Here is a 21,777-nt window from a genome sequence, read left to right on the forward strand (position 1 = left end):
TTGTATTAGTTTCAATCAAAAGATCCTCAAGAAGCCATGTTTTATTCAGTCCCGCTGTAGTATGAGAAAGCCTCAAGTGAATCCGGTTCTGGCAGACTCTCTAGTTGGTGCTGTGCTGGGAAATAACTCTGAGAGCATGAATGGTGACTGGCGTGTGGCATGCGGGGATGGATGTGACTTCCGCATCGTAGACAGTCTCACCGTGCCAATCTCCATAAACCACTGGGACACTGAATCTGTTCAGTAGAAGGCACAGTGACAGTTGGACCCCACACACTCATACTAGCCTAGGCCAGCACACCACCGTATATATGCCAAGGCTGCTGTTTCATACTCAGCTACAGTATGATCCCAAAGAGTTCACCATCCTTTCCTGGATCACAACAACAGATCCAAACTGGCCACGCCTGGCTCCTGACACCCAGGAGCTGGTGATCTGATACACATAAACTCACATCTGTGGCTTCTGGTGTCACTCCATGTCTCTGCAACAGAGGGCTGTGAGACTGAGGAGATGTTTCTGTCAAAAATAAATAAAAAATAAAATAAAATAAGCCACTTGTCCCCTAACCAGAAGGACTTTAGTTTGGATCTGTAGATTTCACATAAAAGCAAGACATGGCGATTCATATCTACAGTTTCTGCACTAGGGAAGTAGAGGTAGATAGATTCCTGGAGCTCAGTGGTCAGCCTGTCTAGCTGAATTGATGAGTTCCAGATTCAGGGAGAAGCTCTGTCTCAAAAGTTAGATGGAGAGCAATTGAGAGACATCCACAATTGAACACTGGCCAAATGCACACATACACTTGCACACACAGAGACATACACACATAAACAGGTACATGCATTCTACACACATGGACAGGCACACATACATACGTACACACAGGAACACAGGCACACACATGTGTGTGCATGCACAAACACACACACACAAGCATGCACACAGGCAAAGGGACTGTAGTTCTCTGCTTAAGATCAGAAACCTATCCTTGTTTTCAAGAAGTTAATATCTCAGATTCTACTTCCTAGTTGACTAAGAATTCCAATCTCACTGGAAGTGGTCCCCGTGTATTAACTGTGTATATACCAATCACTTTATATATGTTAGCTCCACAGACACTGTAGGAAAGAAAGTTGTCCTTTCCACTTCATATTAGAGTGAGCAAAGATTCAGAAACACAGACACCTTTGCCAAGGTCATATCTCAAATCTTAAAGGGGTGGAGCGAGAACAAGAATGTGACCCAGGCGAGCTTTGCTGGAAACAACACTTAGACCACCTCACACTCCCTATGTCCACTATACCTGTGGGGTTTTTCTGTGATTTAGGAGGCACCTCTGGGAAACAAATTATGTCAAGTAAAAGTGCTCGAGGAAACAGACATTTGAGAAATAGATAGATAATAGCATCCATGATTCTGTGACTTTCTGGTGTTTATTTACGCTGATCCCAGACCCCTCATCTTGTCATTGAGACACACTAGGGATGACTTGATACTGAGACAAGAGCCTTCGTATCTTGTTTGGGAGGCTGTTTTTCAAAACACCTCAAGAAATATTCAGCTGCTTCAAGAAGTAATTGTGAGCAATCAGTAGTTTGAAACTGTTAAAGCAGGCAAAGGGGTTGAGTATGTTAAATAAGTATCAATAAGAAGAATTAATAGCAACCTGGGTGATTAAAGGCTGCTTGCATCCTTCCTGGAACAAAAAAATACCAGTTTTTTATGACTCCCATAGACTGTCAGCAAGCTCTCTCTACATTGTTCGGAGGGACTCTGCCATTTTCCTGTGGTCTCATTTATTTGAGTGGGACATAACTGTCCCCTTAAGAACACAGAAGCAATTAAACACTGCAATTTGACCCACTGCCCTCTTTGGTAAACAGAAAATTATGCGGAGGTGGGGGTTGGGGGGTTGGGAGGGGGAGTGACTGTTCATGTTCCCACTCTCTTGCCCCCTCCTCCATTATCTCTCCCTCTCAACATGGAACACACCCAGGTTTACCCTTCAGAGTTGGTGAGACACTTCCTCGCTGTGTTTCTGTGTAAGAGACACTGGAATCTTTCGATGAACACTGAGAATGCCAGGCGAAAAGGATCTTTAAATATCTGAGAGTAGATGTTTAGAGCGGGGTGGACCAATCACCTGTGCATCTGGTTCTTTTCGGAGTCCTGTGGAAAAATTGAGTGTCTCCACATGAACTGATAAATACTAAGAACAAGCAAGTAGTTACTTTGGAAGTTCCCCTGCAGTCAGATTTGCTTTCTTGGCGAACAAGTTGGCATAGCATCTATAATAATAGATCTTCCGCATTAGTTCCCATACTGGGTTCTTAAAATTTTCACAGTCCGAGGGATACCCAGGAACATTTCGATATCTCAAGAAGCCAAATGGAAGTACTGCTCTGTTCCAGGCAGACTAATGCTCAACATTCTTTGCATGTGTGTTTGTGCATATGCGTGTGCATTGGTGTGTTCATTTGCACATATGTGTGGAGGCCCAAGCTCAATTTTGAGTGTCTGCCTCAATCTTTCCCCACCTTACTTTTTAAAACAGGATCTCTCAACAAACCTGACACTCGCCTATTCAGCCAGACAGACCAGGACCTGCCTGTCTCGAGCCACCCCAGTGCTGGGGTTGCAGTTCCTTGTCGCAGCTCCTGGCTTCTACATGGGCATTTGGGGATCCAAACATAGCTCCTGGTGTTTATACAGCAATCACTTTATCCACTGAGCCAAATTCCCAATCCAACTTATCAGCTTTCTTTAAGATGGAAAATCATAAACTTACTTCTGTGTTAATATAGAGGAATAATCAATTGATATTGTGTTGATTTTTACAGACAAAAGCTTTCATTACTAAAATACTTAGCCATCTAGCTTAAAAAATGGATTAGATTTGATGTGAGCAGTATTTATCAAGGTAGGGTTAAGAGCAGGTCTTACCAGTTCAACAATGTCTCACTGTCCATATGTCAGGAACCAAAAAAACACAAGACATTCCAGATTTCCTGTTTGGGCAAAACAACTCACAAATCCTGTATTGCTCAGTTCTTTGGGCTGAGGTAAATAAGGTATTGGTAACAAATCCTGCCGGATCCAAGAAAATGATGCCATCATTGCGGAACTTTAAAATGCTTCACTAATGAGTGTTTCAGATTAGCTTCCAGAACCCAGCATGAGTGGGGATTCAGAGAGAAACCCTGGAGCTTTGGGGAATGGGCACATTAGGAGTCCCTGACATGAATCCTGTGCAGGCAACTAGGAGTGTGTGCCGGTGTGTGTGTGTGGGGGGGTGATACCCCAGGGGGACCAGGAAGGATTTATTTCTCTCTATAGGAAGGCTTGAAAGCTAAAAGCTGTTAACAGGAAACTGCCACTGTATGCAGCTAGGAGGAGAAGTCTGGTTTCCTCAGGAGCAGTCTCTTAGACCTGCCCACAGATAGCATAAGTCTCCCTCTTGGATGGCAGAGAAAATGAAGCTGAGTTTATGAGATTTGCCCAAGGCCATCGACGCAGTCTATATCACACAGGGGACTGGCATTCAGATCTTTCTCCCTTCCAAAAAGACAAGCCCTGTCTCTCTCCATCATGTCCTATTTTTAAGTTCATTAGTTAACCTCTGGGTACAGAGCAGGTTTCCAGAGTCAGTCCGTCAAAGCGTTTTTAAATGGACGAGCCTAAAGTGATCATCGTTTCGTTGCCTGGCTCGTCCTCTGAGCCCCGGCACTGGTTCTGCGCTTCATACAGGGACAGGCTGCTCATCAACAAGTTTCCCTGGGAGGTGGGAAGCATCCTTCCTGTGATCAGAACATGCCTGTCACATAGCGCCGGCGGCTACCGAGCAGTGCCTGCTCACAAGAGCCACCGGCCCAGCCGGGGAGCCCCAAATCTGTCTTCTGGCAGAGGCTTAACCGTTTGTCTGCTGCTTCAGAGGGTCCATGCTGATACTTCCCAGGAAGAGAGACCCCAGCTGGGAAGCTGCCAGTTGCAGGCAATCTTCTCCTTCATTTCAACTCAACAAGGATTTAATGTGCTCCTGCTGAGGGTCCAGTCCTGAGGGGTATGCGGCCCTCTAGGGGTCTCCCACCACGCTGAGGAGTCCAGACATGCAAGCAGGAGGCAGCCAGATGATGCACCAGGCTCTCCATAATTAAGAGCTCCACAGTTGGGGCTGCAGGGATTCAGGATTCATTCTCAGGTCTTGATGGAATGCTGTCCCTGAAATCACACCACTGGCCGTTTTCAAAGACCCAAAGACGCCCCCACCCCAACCCCTGCCCATCAGGATTCTTTAAATCCCTTTAGGACTCGAAGAATAAGACAAGGGTTATATTGTACTTCTGTCAGTTGGGGTGGAACACCCCGTAGTTAGTCGGTTGTTCTCTGCAGTTTGACCGGCTATAGATTTCTGTAATGGCTGCCATCTGCTGCGAAAAGCTTATTTGAAGAGGGGTGAGAGCTGCATTTTTCTGTGGGTTTAGGGACAGATTTAGGATGCGGTTAGAGTATGCCAGTGTCGAAAGGTGAGAGCAGCATTTTCCTCTCTGGAATTCAGGCCCCCACAGCTACAGGGAGTAGGCTCAGCTACAGGGCCAGACACAATTGCCCTCCTGTAGAACAGACCCTAAGTCCTATTAGACAGCTGTGGGTTGCCCCCTAGATAGAAGAACCACTATTGCACCATTAGGGATATCTCGGCATACTGGTTATTGTTGTGGTTTGTAGACTTACAGCTGGGTAAGACTAGTTTTCTTCCTTGATTAGTTTGTGTGAGAGCCAGTCCTGAGGATTGAGGCTTCCAAGTCAGTCCGAGTTCAATTCTGCTAAGTCTTTGTCTGAAGTGGGTGGTGTCTTCAGCAGCAGGCTCTAAGCTTCAAGTACTGGGAGGCAAGCAAGAACAGCAGCCATTGAAGGATCTCTTGGAGTTTCCAGACCACCAACTCAAGGGAAGTTTCCCATGTATGGCATTAGGGTTTTTGTTAGATGGTATGTGGTTCTTGGGGCAGCATTATCCCCCAAGTAACATCACTTCATTTAAATTATACACACAGGTGCACTCAAAGACGCAAGCACACGCATGCATGCACACACATGTATTTTCAGTCAACATATAACAATGCTTCTCAATAGCTTTTTCAACCATCCTTGGCGGTGTTTATCCCCCTCCCCCTCAGTAATGCTCTCCCTCCCAGTTATAGGCCCCCCCCCCCATTTTTCCCATTCCTCCTTCCGAGCACCTGTGTCCCACTATGCTCCTCTCTGAAGAGCCCTGTTCCCTACCATTGCCATGGTCCCTCTTTACTTTCCTTGTTTCTGCCGTCACTCCAAGCTATATCAAAAGATTCAGAGCTGAGGCTCAGGGAGCATCAGAGGAAGGGGTGGAAAGATTGTAAGAGCCAGTGGAGCTGTATCTTCTGTAGATGACAGGGTGTTGCATCTGTAAAACCTGAACAATACGGTTGCCTAAACAGGACCGCACAGGGACAATACCAACCGACAGGCCGGCATGGATGGGAAAGCTCTCACAAGGCCCCACCCCTAGATTGAGAGCTACATACAATCAATGGCTGCTGAGAGAAGGAAAATCAATCCATATCCAGGGACAAGGACCCTGGTAGGTAATCTAACCCTAAGTGACCAGTTCTCCGCTTGTGTACTGTGAGCAACACTAACTGGACACAGCAGGTTGTGTTTAGATATACATATGGATGTGTGTGCCTGTGTGTGTGTGTGTGTGTGTTTAACAATGATAAAGAAGCCATGAATTTAAGAGGGAGTGGAGGAGACGTGGGAGGAATTAGAGGGGTAGAAATTATGTAAATACAGCATTCATTCTGAAATTCTCCATTTAAAAAAATGACATAAGAGCCAAGGAGATGGCTTAATTAGTAAAGTCTGCCCCCCCCCCAAAGTGTGAGGACATTAGGCCTATCCTAGAACACACATATCCCAGTGCTTGTAGCTCTCTGAGGCTCACAGACCAGCCAGATCAGGCGACTGTCCATGCCAGGAAGAAACTATGTCTCAAAAACAAATGCCACACAGCTGAGCTCCATGTGTGTATATATGTACGTCCTCACACATGTACAAACATATACAGAGAGAGATATAAGGCAAAATCAGGCCTGTGTTAAAGGGAATGGAGCTGCCTCTGATCATAGTACTTTTTTCTATACAATTCCACAAGCAACAAAACTGATCCACATCTGAGCTCAAAGGGAAGATGCATTTGGCCCATGGGCTGCCACTGGAAGCCTACCCCTCCCTCCGTTCCCTATCTCTGTTCCTTACACTGCTGTGTTGCTGTTTTCCTAGCGCTCACAGAGCGTCGCCGGGGTTCCTGGTGCCCCACAGTTACGAAGTGCCTGGGTACTGTGAGTTCATAACTCAGAAGACAGATTGCGGGGCCTCACAGCTTCGTATCTGGCGGTGCAGTGGCGTGGTAGGGATTCCTGGCTGTTTGAAATTCTGACTTTGCAATGGTCTGAATGTAGCGGGAGAGATTGTTGTAACAGAAAAACAGTGCTTCTGCCTTGAGTTTCCGCTCCGGTAGGAAAGCTTTCACAGAAGCCCGACAGCCTCTCTCTTCCCAGGGGACAGACATCATCAGTTGGCGGGCTTGTATTTAAAAGACTTAGCATAAGTCTAATTAAGTAATTCTTAGTAAATATTTAGTCGTACTTTTATGCCTCTTGCACTACCAACTCCCGTGAAAGACTGACAGTATAGAGTTTTCCTCATGGTAGCCTCCAGGTCTTAAGGAGATTTGACACGGAGCGAGCGCTCAATAAACGTTTGTTAAAGAGATCAAATCGCCTCTTAGGAAAGTGGCAATAACATTCCATAAGTTCAGCAGCTCGAACACCTGGAAACTGCCTCCTGACAGGGTGGAGGATGGAAGCCCACGGTCAAGGTTTTGGCAGGGTTGAGGTCTCCAGAGTCCTCTCCCCACAGTTCGCAGAGGGCTCCCTTCTTCACGTGTCTCCATGTGGCCTTTCCTTTGTGTTTCTACTTCCTTAGGGCCTCTCACTTTGGGCTAAAATGTCCTACTATTTTAAGGGTGTCACCCTAGGTCCTCATTTTAATTTGACCCTTCCTAAAGACCCTCTCACTAAATATGTTCACATTCTGACACGCTGGGGCTAAAGGGGGCACTGTTGTTCAGTAGGGAGGGATGCTGGAACAGGTTCATAGTGCAGTAGAGATAGGTGAAGGTGAGCAGCATTAGTGTGGGTTAAGATGACCCTCTGCGACAGTGGCTCTCTCCATCTGAGCGGGAAAAGACAGGTGGCTTCCCAGTGGCCAGAATAGTGTGGTGGCTTTGGCTAGTCATTAATCAGCTCTATACCTAGGCACAACTATTCCTGTTTGAGGGATTTGAGGTCTTTCATTTAGAGGATGAAGGACATTGCACTATGGAGTCACTAAGTCCTGTGCAAATCGGACCAGAATGAAACGATCCTCTGGCTTCTCTGTTTGACTAAGAGAATTACCCTCGTTCCCACAAGGCTAATCAGGGCAAAGTGAGAGCCCAGACAGTCTACCTGTCTACCTCAGTGGGATTCTAGTCTCAGGTAAGCCAGAGTCCCAGCGAATCCCAATTCCCTACCTTCTGAAGCAATTAGCTTTCTGAAGGAGGAAGTGTTTGGAATTCCCAATCTTGCTCACCGGGACATTTTTTTTTAACGTGTGTTCCCAGTGACGACTGACTGCAGAGGACACATTATACCCAAAGGTTCCTGGGTAGAAACTTGGTCCCTAGTGTGGAGATCGTTATAGAGACCACAGGGAGGTCCGTGGGTCACTGGGGATGCACCTGGAAAGGAATGTCTATCTCCTGGAGCGAGTTTTCATGACAGAACTGCTTTCAAAGCCTGAGAGTGGTCCAGCATCTCCCTCTGGCCTCCCATTGGAACGAGATGGCACACTCATCTACTCATGCGTTCCTATCATGGTCCTCAGCACAAGCCAGATCCACGAGGCACGCAGTCTCAGCCTCTCAGCTTCTAAATCGGCAAGCTAAATGACTTTTCATTTAGAAAAGTTAACCGGCCTCAGGTATTTCATAACAGTAATGAAAAATAGACTCATATGGGAATATAGTAGTCAAGGCAGCCGTGAAACCACCAAGCACTTAACCTTTATTGCCCCCACCAACCTGCTCCAGTGCTCAGTGTATAGAGCTGGGGCAGCTTCAAAAAGACAACGCCTCATCCTTTTCCGGTAGCGTTTCTTATTCCCTTCCATCTCAAGCATCAAGTCAAGACACTATCGTGAGTGTCGAATGAACGCGGTAGAAACAAGTGGCGTGGCCTCCCCATGCTCAGCACAGCCTCCCGGTAATGTGTAATAACTAATTATTGACAGCCCTATCCTCCCCCTTGTTATCTTCTGGAAATAGTTGTTTCTCCGTGTTAAGAGCACGCTGCAGATGTTACTAAAATAAAATTCTTGGGATAATTAGCAAATGCGGGGCTTTCTGGGATGTTTCATTAGTGAGTTGTGCTGGTCTAGAAGTCTGCCAGCTTGCTCACTGTGCTGAAGCAGAGCTGTCGTGCGGGCGCTTTGTTCGCATTTGCATATGTTCTTCCCGTTTCCCATTTCCCACCCCTCGGCCCAAGAAATCACCTCTCAGAATCGACAATGACTTTGCAAATCTGTACGTCTTTGCCTTTCCAGTTACTGCCTTCTCTTCATTTACCCAGTCACATCGGGTTATGGAAACACAAATGCAGAAACTTGCCCAAATAATTGTGATCTCAGAAATCCAAGACCCATTTGCATTTCAGCCTAAGACAGCAAGCAGCCGCGGAAATACACTGAACAGAACTTGGGAAGCCCCGCACATCCGCGGCTGATAGAATGCTTCTCCTGTCTGCTCCTGGATTGTGCAGTCAATTGACATTTTGTTGACTCTACTTCTCTTCAATCTCCCCTTCTATATAACTTCAATTCTCCTTCTGCTAGCATTTCCCATTGCTATTCCCAGTGGCTTTGTACCTCTGCTCAGCCGGTCTTTGAGAAACAATGCCATTCCTCTCTCTTGGTTCTTTTCTATCCCACACCCTATTTGATCTCTATCTTACCTGTGCAAACACAACGGGGAGGAGAACAACCCTTTAGCCTCAGTTACTGGGTATAGGAACCCATGAAAAGACCCGATACACTTCGACCACAAGTTGGCCCTCTGTGCTTTATTCTGAATCACTGAGGTTCAAGACAATCATTATTCTATCTTACAAAAAATAAAAAATAAAATGCATTCTTAACCTACTTTGGTTTTTGTTTATTTGTTTCCCTCTTGGTGATCCCTACATCCCTCTTTGACTTCATGAGATCCTATAGTACCTCTCCCCATTTGACTCTAACCACAGACTTTTCAGCCAAATGTGCCGTTCTTGCATCGCATTGGAGAGCATCCATGCTCGCTGCTTCTGCTTCAGTGCTCACTCTTTCCCTGTGGCAGAAACGGTGAAGTGAGTCTCCTGAATCTCCTGAACTGGGGGATGGCTCACAAGTTCCCTCTTCAAAGAAGCCACCCCTGGAGTTGAAAAGAACTCAGCACCTCAGCCAGTCACTCTTTCCCATGGTTACTATCTTCCTTTTTTCCCTGAAACATCTTTAAACCTTCTTCCTGTCAAAAGTAAGACTCTCGGGGCTGGGATCATATGTTTCGGGCCCACTTCAGTGTTTTCAACTGAGACTGAGCCTGTTAGATTAAATATTTAAAAACTGTCTTTACTGAGGAGCCGGAGAAATGGTTCAGGGGTTAGGAGCAACTCCTGCTCTTGCAGAGGACTGGAGTTCCATTCCAGCACCCATGTCAGGCGATTCACAACCACTTGTAACTTGAGCTCCAGGGGATCTGGCACCCTCTTCAGGCCTCTGTGGGCACCAGCACCCATATGCACACACACACACACACACACACACACACACACACACACACACACACTGGCATACACATAATTTAAAAAACAAGCATTTTTAATAACTTTACCAAATGATGGTTCAGGAGAATGGAGGTAAGGAGGATGAATGAAGAAGGGACACACAATTATTGATCCCCCAAAAGGAACGCTTGCAAAAATCACCAGCTTGCTTCAGGGTTTCACACTGACGCTTCTTGTTCTTTGGGGATAATGAATCCTCTCTGGGAAGTGGTGGTGTGTCAGCCCACATACATTACTCAAAGAACACGTGGATTTCAATTTCCAGGGGTCAGGCCATCTGATCAGCATCTTTCCCTCCTCTCTAGATGAACCTTCAATGGAACATTTTGAAAAGATAAGCATTGCTTTAGATACGGCCAGTCGCTAGAGCTCCTCAGTTCCTTAGTCAATGCATGGCCCATATTCTTGTCCCATGAGAAGGGAAAGAAACGAAGAAACTCACTTGACTACTTGTCTCCGTCTCCAGTCTCTCATTCTTATATGTCAGAAAGCAGTTCTGTCATGTTTAAAGCGAGATGAAGCAAGCACTCATTCATTTGGTGGCTGTGATTATTTTAACAACCTGCGCTAAGCCTGTGAATGAGCAGGGCCCTAGCTTTCGTGCAGCCTGGAGATGCATTCAATGTCTCTGTTGGATGAGAACACAGCGAGCGGTGATCACCCTTAGAGGACCCAGATCCAAGCACTCATCCCAGACAGTCCTCTATCCAGGTCTTTAAGATTGTCACCATAAGAAGTGAGCAAAAGTGGGTATTTAAATTCGCCTATCATAGGCCACTCTTTTCTTCAGTAGCTATGTTCTAACCTCCACAGTGGAGAGACACTGGACAAAGGGACAGCTCATGCCCCCGGAAGTATGCAGTGAGGGCCTTGAGATTTTTACCATGTGATTCAGAGTGGCATGCAAGTTAAAACTTAGACTTGATTATTTAGAGAACTTTCTGTTTAACCTTTTCAGGCCCTATCTAACCAGAGAAAATAAAACCGAAGGTAGAGGTGGTTTCGCAGGAACCCCCAAAATTTGTATTTGGGGCTTAGAACTTGCTAACAAAGCATCACTAGAGTTCATTATCGTTCCAGTTTCACCCCACTTTACTTCCGATTTTTCTAACTCATTCATCCTTTCCCACCAAGCCGTCTGCCTCAGTATCCTCTTGGGCACCGTTTTTAAGTCCGTGGTGCCAGTCATAGAGTTTAGACTCAGTATCTTACATGCGATGTAGCCCACAGTCTCAGAAGAAAGTTTAGTCTTATAGACTAAAATCAGAGAGCTAGTCCTAAAATAACTTTTTCTTGCATTTTAAGATTCTTCACTCAGTGAGTGACCATTTGTGCTTGCTGTGTCTGTTTCCCGTGCGATTAGCCACACCGGGACCCTGTTACGGCTTTCAAATCAAGTACAATTTAGGGAGCGGCTTGTTGAGTGACTTAGAGAGGAAGAACCAGGCGAGAAGAGAAGAAGGTAGCCACAGGCTACAGGATTTGGTCTTTATAGAACTGAGCATTGGTTCTGTTTCTTTACATGCCTAGTCTGGGTCGTGAGAATGTCACACACATACACACATGCGCACGCACACACGTGCGTGCACACGCTCACACACACACACACACACACACACACACACACACATGCATCCATTCAAAGTCGCCCTATCTTGAGTAATCCAAATCTTTGCATTTGTCTCAATAGAAAGAGAATCAGGCACACGGCCACAGGAGTTTAAGCTCAGCGGAAGGTGTGGGAACACACTTGCAGGGGGCTAGCTAGGGCTGGGGTGTAAAAGTCCAATCATTGTGGACTAATGGTGCCTCGGTGGTAGTTCCAATATGCCAGTTAATGCATAATGTTGCCCTGCATGAGACCTGATCAAAAAGCTTTAAAGCTGTTGGGCCCCTATGGTTTGAGAAGGAAAACATGGGGACAGAGGGCTTCCAATGGAGGGGCCATGTGGATAGGCCAAGGGACGGGGCAGAAACGCGTTAAAAAAAGAGACACCTAGTGTCTGGAACCCTCCACATTACAGAGAAACTTGTGATTCAAAAGTGATGTCGAAGGTGACTGGGAACCGACAAAAGGGCTAGCAGAAAATAAATACGTAAAATGAAGCAGTCTTTTCTTTCGCTTCTCCGTGTTTGAAAACCTTCCCATTAAAAGGAGACAATATGCAACCGTAAGCGTGGATCAACCTCATTAGGAAGAAACTGTCTGAAATAAACCTCAAAGAGAAAGAAAAAAAAAAGCTGTCATTTTCTTTAAGGACACTATTATGTTCTTATTGACAAGACAAAAGAGTAATAAAGTTACATCAGAGCAACCCTAAGCCTTAGAGTTTGGTTGAAGGGAAATAGAGAAGCATTTACTATTACGGTGAGGAAGAAAGGCAAGGGATCTTTGACTATGCCTCTAGTGAAGTAATGACGACCTTGACCCATAGTGAGAGCATTCTTGAGTCAGTTCCAGGGGCAATGTCCTTACCTCATTGATACAATCCAGGAATTTAAACACTGGAAGTGTGCTTGAATGAGCGTTGTGCTGCCGTCTGCCCTTTGATAACTGGAGGGGCATGTGTCTACAGCTCTTAAGTGACTTGCCCACGCTCGCTCAGCTTCCGAATTTCAAGGTTAAATTCTAGAAATCAGCAAGAACCAGACCTTATTTTCTTCCGAGATGCAATCTGCTTTTAGAGTGATTAGGAAATCAGCATACTAGAATCAGATTCTCGGTGATTATTCCGAACGCCAGCCGGGACAGCCGTGGGGATTCTAACTGCACCCTGTTGAGCGCTCAGGAAAACAGGGTCCCCTATTCCTCTTCCCTCTCTGGCTCAGACGTTAGCAGTCACAGAAAATGTCTCCCGGGACCACCCTTCTTTGTCTCCTCTTCCTATTGACAATCAACACCTTGTCCTCAGACGCTGCCCTTGTCGAAAGAGGAACAATGCTTCTCTACCCTGTGTCACATGAAGAATGGCGCACAAAGAGCCTCCTAGCCATCCGTGACTTATAGGACTCTGCGGAGACAAAGCAGAAAAAGTCAGACACCTTGGAAGTGACAAGCTTTCCCTTATAAAATATAGTAGGAGTTCAGAAAAGGGAAAATGCAATAATTTTTTAAAGTACTTTGGGCCATTTCCCTTCTGGAGGAGTCCAGACACGTTTTTATTTGGAAAGGTGCACTGTGACATTTTATATCATCCCATCTACCTATTAATAGCTCTGAGTGCCCCCCGGTACTCATTTCAGGACACCCTTGGAGAAGGGAGACTTCTGCCAGCCGCTCTGCAGCTGACAGCTTCCTGGGAGCAGCGGATTTTAATTGATGTGTTGTGGGCATTGGATTCCCTCTCTCTTCAAAAGTGCGATGGGTTTAGTATCCTCCCAGATTCGGTATCCTCCATTAGATTTTAACATGCCAATTATCCCCCTTTTATTGAAACTTTGGTGTTGTGGCTGACTGGGGGTCCCCCAGGTTCCTTTGTGCCTCCATGTGTCACTGGATACCAAGTGCCAACTTCACCTCTCTTTGTGTCTAAGCTTCCTAGAAAGGATGTAACAAACAAGCCTCCAGTATAGATTCTCAACATAAGAGCTCATTGGACGAATTCGTAGCAAATATGCTCCCTGCTAGTTAAGAATCACAGTGAGAGCCATATGGGAAAGCAGACCATACAGTGTGACGCAAGAAACCAGTCTCTCACCTTGATGTGATAATCCCAGTGGCAGCTCATGGCCTAGCCCTAGGGACCAGCATTATCCTATAGCATTATGGGATGTATCATCCCTTATAATACTGGGATGGTGCCAAACCTACAGAGGCAACAGGACATGGCTAAGAGCCTCTGAGTATTCTGGCTATGCCATCACTGCCCCAAGAAGCCAGCCGCTGGGGGCAGGCTGCCAAGGAGAGTTCCATCACAGGCCTTCACACCCTCCTCACAGGGTCAAGTCCAGGGGTGTTTCTTGCTACCAGATTCCCCTTGGCATACTAATGAGCCTTTGAAAAGTGGTTTTGTGAGATACAGGTGACAAGGATACGTTTCTATGAGTTTATTAAGTAACCGTCAGCATCTTTCTAACTGTAAGAGCATGCCCGTCATCCAGATAGTGCCTGCTACCATTTGCTGATAATCCCTGCTGTCCGAGGCCACCGCTAATCAGGTTTGCTTGTCTCTGTAGGTGTATTTTTTTCCTGAACATTTTTGTCAATGGAATTATTAGAATACTCAACGTGATAATTTGGAGGTTCATCTGCCTCATTACACAAGCCGCTCCGTTTTTGAAATTTTAATTTCTCTTAACAGTTTTAAATTGTCACATAGGAATTCAACGTATTTTCAAGGGTAGTGTGGGACTTGACACGCGTATGTGTGTAGGAACAGCTCCCAATAAAAGGGGCCACGAACGTGAAAGAGAGCAGGGATGGTGTGGGAGGGCGAGTTTGGAGAGAGAGAAAATGAAAGAGGAGATTATATAATTACATTATAACTTCATAAATGAAAAAGAAATTTTAAGAAAAAGAAATGGAGAATGTCACGTGAGAAGGTGTACATCTGTTGGGGCAGAAGGAGATGGGCTGGTGTTCTGCTTTGCATTCCAACGAAGTCAGGGGAAACTAACATAGTCAAACAAAAATAAATCCAGGACATTCTCAAATCAATGTAGGGAGGAAGAACTTACAGGGGTGCAAATAATCTATCCTGGTGACAGGTTAGGGACCCAGCTGGGGAAAAGGAGAGAAAAAGACACGTTTGCAAATGGAAAGCCTCTTCGCCTGTGTCTTCTGACAACGCTCTGCAAATCCCTCATAAAGACTGGCAATCTCCCTATCAAGACTCGGTAACCTAATATATCAATTCTCCATTTTTCCTTCCCACCTTAGTGATAACATATCTTCCATTAACCTATGCTGAAAGAACCATTTCTCGTCTAAGAATCTATTTATGTCCCTCTAACTTTCTTAAAGATGTGCCTCTGGACTGCAATACTTCAAGCTTATAGGCAGTTGAGTGGTGAATACTTTTGTCAAGTTTCAGGAACATTGATAAAGCCTTTCTCGAGTCACTTGATGGTGGGGAGGTGTGGGTGAGAGACTGTCTAGTCCCACCCATTTTGTCTGAACACACTACGGACTGAGTTTGCTCTTCTGCTGCTTGCTGTGAATTTGGTCTTCACTGTCAGTGTAGCATATGATGTCTTCTCCCAGGCACTTCACAAATTCTTAGAAAACAGCAGGTCATCTTTGTTCTGGAATTCTTTGAAGAAATCAGTGTATCTTCCCATCCTTATTGTTCCATTGTCTTACTCTAAGTGACACTCTGGGCATTAACTTGGCTCCTTCTCTCGGAATGCTGTCATTTCCTAGCAGGTTCCTCATGAAGCCTCACACACTAATTCCTGCTACCCTCAGGTTGTAACCTTTAGTTACATGCTATTTCTTTCTGAAATATTGAGTTTTTCCTTTCATGATCTGTGCATCCTATCGTACGTATTCTAAAGTTTTCTAGCCAACATCACTACTGCCTCTGATAAACTGGGTATCTGTGAACAGAAAACTCTCCCATTGTTCAATCTTCGACTTCTTTTCCAAACTCTCTTTAGTGCTAAGAACAGTGTATCACACTTTGCTTAAACAATTTTATGATATAGATTGAAAACTTTCCTAATTCCATCAAACTTTCCTGACACATATTCAAAAAAAAAAGATAAACAAAATAGACACAAAATTTATCTACCGTAAATCTATGTGTAAAACCACCCTATTTTCACAAAGATAAGAACAATTACTGGTGTGTGTGTGTGTAAAATATTAAGAGAATACAGACATAATAATATGGGTGTTCTTACATATCAGAATAATGGAGAGTCCTTCTTGCTTTAATAATGGGGAAACTGATGCAGAAGTTTAGTACAGTGACTATGTGTGGCATTATATTAAGAAGTGAAAAGAACAGAGTGACAAATACAGTGTGGTCCCTGCCTTTAAAACACTTATACTTTAGTAGGTTGGGGGGAGGAGACAGGATGTTCCAATATCCATAATAAGGTGAGCATAAGGAAATACGGTTCAAAGGAAAGGGAGGGCTTTGTAATAGACTGAGCAGATTTGTGAATCCAATACTGAGTCCCATGACCCACATCTGTGAGGTCACCATGGTAACAGTGGGAGACACCACGAAGTCAGGAGTTGGCTACGCACTGGCATTTGAAATCCATCTTTTTGAATGAGTGTCTTTTCTCTTCACCTAAAATCTCACAAACCATGCACATCACATGACTGATGAGAGGCCCTTCTTCTGCTGATGGAGGAGAGCTGGGCGGGGACTTGGGATCTAGAATGACTTGCTTTCCCGCTGCATTGCCCAACTTGGAAGAGAGAGAGAGAGAGAGAGAGAGAGAGAGAGAGAGAGAGAGAGAGAGAGAGAAATCATCTTCCTGAACTTTGGCCAGATGAACTGGACTCTGTCAGCGACAATGGTGGTGCTGTTTCAAGATGAAAAGTTTAGAAGGGGCAAGGGCAGGATGGCCTCGTGTTCTCCAGGGCGTGCTAACTGACTGCCTGGAGGATGCTACAAAGGAAAGAATGGGCCACAAGATATGGAGCATTAACAGAGGCAGTGGGTGCACAGCCTACTGTAGAGGGGCAGAGTACTTTGCTGCTGCCTTTCTCCCGCCCGGCTCCAGGAAGATGGGCTGCTTTAGTTCCTGTGCTTGTAGTTCTGTTGGCAGGGGCACGGGTGTTCTCCCTGCACCAGCAGAGATCGCCTGGACTCCGGGCGTGCCTAGTAGTTTGTGGCCAGGGTAATGGTCACGATCATCCTGTCTAGGGTCCCTTTTCTAGACCCAACGTTTTCTGAAGTTGCGGGTTGGGTTCTAAGGATGTGGGTCTAGGTGTGGTGCGTTTGTAGTGACCTGACATTTTTACTCAGGTGATGTGTCTACCACAGAGGCAGTTAACCAGGGAGGGCCATGGGACTTCCAAAACACACAGAGTAATTCACCTCCACTTTGATCCTCTCTCTAGTCTTCAGGGAGCCTTTTTGAATATTAAACTCATTAACCGAAGAAACTAGTATGCCATTAAAGTACACATTCCAGCCCGCGGCGCTTTTTTTTCCTCTAATAAAAAATGATGTAGGTAGCTGATTCAGCATTTAGATCCCTCCCCACCTATCTCCAAAAAGATGTCTGGACTAATACTTTATCTCTAAGATGGAGTGGAATTCCTCCTTTAGCAGCATGCCTGTTTAGAGATGGCTTCCGAGAATTTAGGGCTTGCACATTCTCCTGGAGTAGTTACATCAAATTCTGCCAGTGTATCAGAACACGTGCTGGGGGAAGGTCTCGAAAAGAATTTATAGCATAAGACCACTGCATGTAACATCACGAGAGCATGACTTGAATATGGTATCAGCGATGGCTACAGGAATGCACTGATTAACAGGAAGAAGCCACAGGAAGGGTGAGGAGGGAGGAAAAAGCATGCAGGCTCACTAAATGTGTTCCAGGTTCTCAAAGGACAGTGTCACGGGGGAAGAGGCAAAGAGCAGCGAGTGACAGAAAGGGACAGAGAGGGAAAGGATCAGACTTCCCTGAGTTTTGTGGGCCACCTGAATGTGTGTGCTCCCCAGAGATACCTCCCTGGAAATACAGACATCAGTGAGGAGAGGGTATAACGAGCGACCAGATTTGTTTGGAAGGAATCATTTGCCTGTCGTGTGGTTAAAAGATTAGAGAGGGAAGCAAGAGCAATGCTGGAGAAGTGATTGGAGGTTGTCCCACGACAAGATGGCACGGATGACAGAGAACAGCGTAATTCATCCTCGTCCCACTGGAGTCCGTGATCTAGTGACGGAGAGGACGGACGTCCACAGAATCATTAAAGTGTAAGGGAGTGGTGGGCTGTGAGACTCGAGCAAGAAAGAACGAGAAAAGGGAGGGGCCGCAGTTCGCGGAAAAAATCGGCCAAATGCCTCCTCACAGGCCCAACCAAGAGATGGGAAGCTTGCGTTGCATCATTTTCTTTTCTTTTGGGTCGTCTGTTGTTATTTTTATTTTAGCTACAACTGCTTCCAGATTCAGAGCCGAAGAGTGGCTTCCTCGCTATTTTTAAGCTACACATACACCGCTTATATTTAGTTCCACATTTTCTTTGTTGGGCAAGTGGGAAGCTGAATTTTTAACTCCTTTCAGAGTGCGACTCGTGAACAGTCCCCCTCCACTTGCCACGCAATGCATCCTGGAAAGGTTTACAGGTCTCTGTCTCTAGGTCCCTGTCCTAGGGACAACTGTCACTGTGCATGTCACACAGATTTAAGCGTGCCCATGACACAGAGGAAGATAGTTGCACACTAAGAAACCTGGAATGAACTGCTTTTGGGAAGACCAGTACAGAGTTTCCGATCGCCCCCGGAGCACCTTCTTTCTGTGATTTAAATTAAACTTGGTCTTTAACTGGAAATTAATAACAAAATATTAAGTGGAGGTAGGGTGTGATACCTAGTCAAACGTTTATCGTTACTCTGTAGGGAAAACATTCAAATCTTTTCTTCTAGAATTTAAAAATGCACAGCACATGCGTGTGAGCACTGGACTTGCCGTTCATTTAAGAGCACATCTGCACACAGGTATATCTCATGGAATTTAAAAAATCAGGAGCACTAACTTCTTATTACTACAGATCAGTTTGTGTACGTGTATAGTTCCATGTGGGTGGGGGAATATACTTGCACAGATGAACAGATGTGTCTGTGCATGTAAAATCAGAGGACAACTTCAGCTACTATTCCTTAGTTCATCATTGATTAGTTCACTGATTAGTATTGGTTGAATGGCCATTGAGCTCCAGAGATCTGCCTGTCTCTGTTTCCCTAGTGCTGGGATTACAAGCATCTTTTACCATGTTTGATTCTCTCTCTCTCTCTCTCTCTTTCTCTCTCTCTCTCTCTCTCTCTCTCTCTCTCTCTCTCTCTCTCTCTCTCTCTCTCTCTCTCTCTCTCTCTCTGTGTGTGTGTGTGCACACGCAAGTGCATGCACATGTGTGTGTCCTCAATCCTCATGCTTGTGAGCCAACCACCTCTCCCACTTAGCTATCACCTCAAACCCTGATAAATCTCTTTTGAAAACAGATAGGATTGCAGAGAGATCATAAAAGAACACTGTTGATGGGTCATTAGGACTAGAACATCCCCTGACTCCTGATTGGCTTAAGTCTCAGTCCCACCTATAGTTACAGTTGGGTAAATAACTTCAACTCACTGAGGTTCTTTAGGAATATAGGCATCTAAGTTGACTGGCCATCTAAATCTATGACAGACTTCCGTTCGGGTGTGCATCCTGGATGTGTAAAGACGTCTCAAGAGCTTCAGTTATGGGAGCCTAAACCTAAGAGGGTGCTTGACTGTGCCCTTCACATTGTGTTAGGAAAGGAGGGAGAGAAAATTCATTCATTTCTTTTAGCATCTCTGCAGCACATTTCGAGGAGGAGAGCAGGTGGATGTTTGCGTGTGTATCTGACAGTACCAGTGGTGTCTCTGATTGATGGTATTTCTGGGCTTAAAAGTGAAGCCTCCTAAAGTTTCCTTCTTCAACCACACCCAGAAATTCTCTTCTATTTGAGACCACGCCGTTTAAGGAAGCTGGCAGATTTGAATGCACCCAAAGGAAGGTGAGAAAGAAGAAGGGAAATCTGGGAAAGTTGCCATCCAAGGGAAAGTTGCTAAAAAACTGAAAAGGTTTGGCATTGGGACGGCTCGAGGATACATTACAGCTGTCTCAAATATTGTGACGGACTGTCAGAAGATGAGAAATGAGACTTATCCTGGCCCTGGCTTTCCTAATAGATGGAGCAGGTTGATGAAAAGTGTGGGGAGCTTAATCTGGGCCCAGTGCAGAGAAGCAGATTGTGACAGCTGTAAGTAGACTGGGATAGAATGGGACTAAGCTGTCCTCACATAGGGAGTAATCAAGGGCTGGTTATTAATAACATTTTATTGTCAAAAGCCATGTTCCAAGCGGACTTATGTGCACTGATGCAGTCCTTAAAAGTTTTCGAGGTGTACCTATCAAGGGCATCTCATATGCTGGAGGAGGACATCGAAGCACAGTATGGTGAAGGGGCTTGCCTAGGAACAGCGTCATTGATATGTGACCAAGCTGACATCTGAACCTACACAGCCTAGGCACCAAGTCTATGAGCCTCTGTATGTGCTGCTCCGCTGTCTGTGAGCAGATGTCCCTGAGAGAAGCTGAGATGCCTGGGGGCCTTTTGGAAGAACCCAACACTGGCGGCATAGCGTTTGCTGCTCAGCGTGTGAAAATTGTGTGACGGGACAGAGATGGAGGTGTTCTCTGAGTGGTTTGTGCCCAGCATCCCCACACACAGCCAGCTCGTTGCTTTTCTCACACTAGCTGGAGTTTGGGTTGACTATTCCTTGGTCAGATTTTCTTTGTTTGGCATGTCTATGTCAACCATTCTGTTGGAAAAAAAAAATAACAAAATCCTGAAAATATCAAAAATCACAAGATGCGTAATTTGTCAGTAAAACCGCTTCTGGGTACAGAGGCTACAGTTCTCTCCTTTGGGGTAAAAGCTGCCTTCCTCTTCTGTGTCAGAGGCTGGCCCTCATATGGCCCTCTGCATGTTGGGAAATACAGCAAGGAAGGGAATTTGCTGCCTGGTGCAGGAAAGGAGGAAGAATTCCCTTCAGGGTTGATAGGTCTCCCGAAAGGTGACTGACCAGGAAGGACAATGGGCCCCATTTCATAGATAGGTGCCTTTAGAATAATTTCACAACAGGTAGTTAAAAATGGAAGCATGCCATGCTGCCAATCACATCGTCCTTCTGGATTTTAACGCTTGTTTTACTTGAGGGAAGATGATATTTGAACATTTTCTGGCATCCATCAACAGCAATGTGCACATGGTTTCAAACAGGGGTTTTCAGCCTTCTGAAACCAATTACTTCTGCTTAAGTGGAAATGCCAAAGCAGAGATGTGTCAGCAACTAAGAGAAGAATTCTTTTTTTAAAAAAAAATTAAATGCACATGGCAGTGCCATGAAACAGCAGAAACCGTGCGGTGCGTGCACACACACACACACACACACACACACACACACACACACACAGGCAAACCCTTTTAAAGAGAAATTTTAGAAAGTCCATGTCAAAGAATGTTAACCCAGAGAGATGCAGAAATGTCAGACACATTACATGGGCAGGGTGTGTGGCTGGCATTTGGCTGCCAGCGGGGGAGGCGTCCTCCTGCAACTAATTCCTCAGGAACCTCACGCTGAGCCTGTCTACAGGGAAGGGAGCAGAAAGGGAGGAGAAGGAAGGTACTGTTTTTACCGATTTTGTTTTTCCTTACCACCTGGAAAAGGCCTCCGTGGTGTCAGACTTGGGCAGCTGTTGTGTGTTGTTTTGTTTTGTTTCTTAGTTAGACAAGAACAGGAGAAGTGGACCATTGTCCCATCCCCTTTCCCAGCTCTTGTGGAGAAGGAAGCCAACCCCTGTGATTGGGAAGTGTGGCGGACACAGTTGAATGCTAACCAGGCTGCCTCTCACGGAGGCTCATTGGGTGTCTCACCTCAGCCTGCGACTTGTCTCCGTGGGAAGGAGGAGTTGCAGTCCCTGGGTAGAAATGACGGATGTGCGTGCAGATGGGGTGTCCTGGGTACCTCTCCTAATTGGCAGAGTACTTGGAGTATTTGTTTTAACCCTTCAGCGGGTGTTCAGGGAAAGGCGGGGGCTTGGCGTACAACTGCTTGGTTTTGCCCTACAGTTCTCGTGGCGTCGTCAGGAATTCTCGTCAGTGACTGT

Source organism: Alexandromys fortis, unplaced genomic scaffold (genome assembly GCF_014885135.2).
Source record: "Alexandromys fortis isolate MF-2015 unplaced genomic scaffold, M_Fortis_MF-2015_v1.1 scaffold_11, whole genome shotgun sequence".
In the NCBI taxonomy this organism is placed as follows: Eukaryota; Metazoa; Chordata; class Mammalia; order Rodentia; family Cricetidae; genus Alexandromys; species Alexandromys fortis.